Source organism: Bison bison, unplaced genomic scaffold, assembly GCF_000754665.1.
Source record: "Bison bison bison isolate TAMUID 2011002044 unplaced genomic scaffold, Bison_UMD1.0 scf7180017864224, whole genome shotgun sequence".
Taxonomy (NCBI): domain Eukaryota; kingdom Metazoa; phylum Chordata; class Mammalia; order Artiodactyla; family Bovidae; genus Bison; species Bison bison.
The window spans coordinates 494,408-496,748 of record NW_011494796.1 but is presented as its reverse complement, the minus strand read 5'-3'; positions in this window follow the sequence as shown (position 1 = coordinate 496,748).

The following is a 2,341-nucleotide window of genomic DNA, read 5'->3' as shown; positions in this document are numbered from 1 at the left end:
TTGGGGGCAGGAGGAGAAGGGGACGACAGAGGAAGAGATGGCTGGATGGCATCACCGACTCGATGGACGTGAGTCTGGGTGAACTCCGGGAGTTGGTGATGGACAGGGAGGCCTGGTGTGCTGCGATTCATGGGGTCGGGAAGAGTCAGACACGACTGGGTGACTGAAGTGAACTCAACTGAACTGTTTATTTTTGCTTTTATTTCCATTACTCTGGAAGGTGGGTCATAGAGGATCCTCTGTGATTTATGTCAGAGAATGTTTTGCCTATGTTTCCCTCTAGGAGTTTTATAGTTTCTGGTCTTACATTTAGATCTTTAATCCATTTTGAGTTTATTTTTATAGTTTCATTCTTGTACACGTGGTTGACCAGTTTTCCCAGCACCACTTGTTGAAGAGATTGTCTTTTCTCCATTGTATATTTTTGCCTCCTTTATCAAAGATAAGCTGTCCATAGGTGTGTGGATTTATCTCTGGGCTTCATTTGATCTATATTTCATTGATCTATATTTCAGTCTTTGTGCAGTATCATACTATCTTGATGACTGTAGCTTTGTAGTACAGTCTGAAGTCAGGCAGGTTGATTCCCAGTTCCATCCTTCTTTCTCAAGATTGCTTTGGCTATTAGAGGATTTTTGTATTTCCACACAAATTGTAAAATTATTTGTTCTAGTTCTCTGAAAAATACTGTTGGTAGCTTGATAGGGATTGCATTGGATCTATAGATTGCTTTTGGTTGTATACTCATTTTCACTATATTGATTCTTCTGATCCATGAACATGGTATATTTCTCCATCTATTTGTGTCATTTTTTATTTCTTTCATTAGTGTTTTATAGTTTTCTATATATAGGTGTTTTGTTTCTTTAGGTAGATTTATTTCTAAGTATTTTATCCTTTTCATTGCAATAGTGGAAGTGCAGTCGCTCAGTCATGTCTGACTCCTTGCGACCCCATGGACTGTAGCCCACAAGGCTCCTCCATCCATGGGATTTTCCAGGCAAGAATACTGTAGTGGGCTGCCATTCCTTTCTCCAGGGGATCTTCCCAACCCAGGGATCGAACCCAGGTCTCCAACATTGTAGCCAGATGCTTTACCGTCTGAGCCACCAAAGAAGTCCCATTTTATTGCAATGGTGAATGGAATTGTTTCCTTAATTTCTCTTTCTGTTTTCTCAATGCTAGTGTATAGGAATGCAAGGGATTTCTGTGTGTTAATTTTATATCCTGCATCTTTACTATATTCGTTGATTAGCTCTAATAATTTTCTGGTGGAGTCTTTAGGGTTTTCTATGTAGAGGATCATGTCATCTGCAAATAGGGAGACTTTTACTTCTTTTCCAATCTGGATTCCTTTTATTTCTTTTTCTTCTCTGATTGCTGTGGCTAAAACTTCCAAAACTATGTTGAATAGTAGTGGTGAGAGTAGGCACCCTCGTCTTGTTCCTGACTTTAGAGGAAATGCTTTCAATTTTTCACCATTGAGGATAATGTTTGCTGTGGGTTTATCATGCTGCTAAGTCGCTTCAGTCGTGTCTGACTCTGTGCGACCCCATAGACAGCAGCCCACCAGGCTCCTCTGTCCCTGGGATTCTCCAGGCAAGAATACTGGAGTGGGCTGCTGTTTCCTTCTCCATGGGTTTATCATATATGGCTTTTATTATGTCGAGGTATGTTCCTTCTATTCCTGCTTTCTGGGGGGTTTTATCATAAATAGATGTTTAATTTTGTCAAAAGCTTTCTCTTCATCTATTGAGATAATCATAGGGTTTTTATCTTTCAATTTGTTAATGTGGTGTATCACATTGATTGATTTGTGAATGTTGAAGAATTCTTGCATGCCTGGGATAAAGCCCACTTGGTCATGATGTATGAACTTTTTAATATGTTGTTGGATTCTGTTTGCTAGAATTTTGTTAAGGATTTTTGCATCTATGTTCATCAGTGATATTGACCTGTGATTTTCTTTATTTGAGGCATCTTTGTCTGGTTTTGATATTAAGGTGATGGTGGCCTCATAGAATGACTTTGGAAGTTTACCTTCCTCTGCAATTTTCTGAAAGGGTTTGAGTAGGCCAGGTGTTAGCTTTTCTCTAAATTTTTGGTTGAATTCAGCTGTGAAGCTGTCTGGTCCTGGGCTTTTGTTTGCTGGAATATTTCTGATTACAGTTTCGATTTCTGTGCTTGTGATGGGTCTGTTAAGAGTTTCTATTTCTTCCTGGTTCAGTTTTGGAAAGTTATACTTTTATAAGAATTCATCCATTTCTGTGAAATTGTCCATTTTATTTTCATATTGTTGCTCATAATTATGATCCTTTGTATTTCTGTGTTGTCAGTTGTG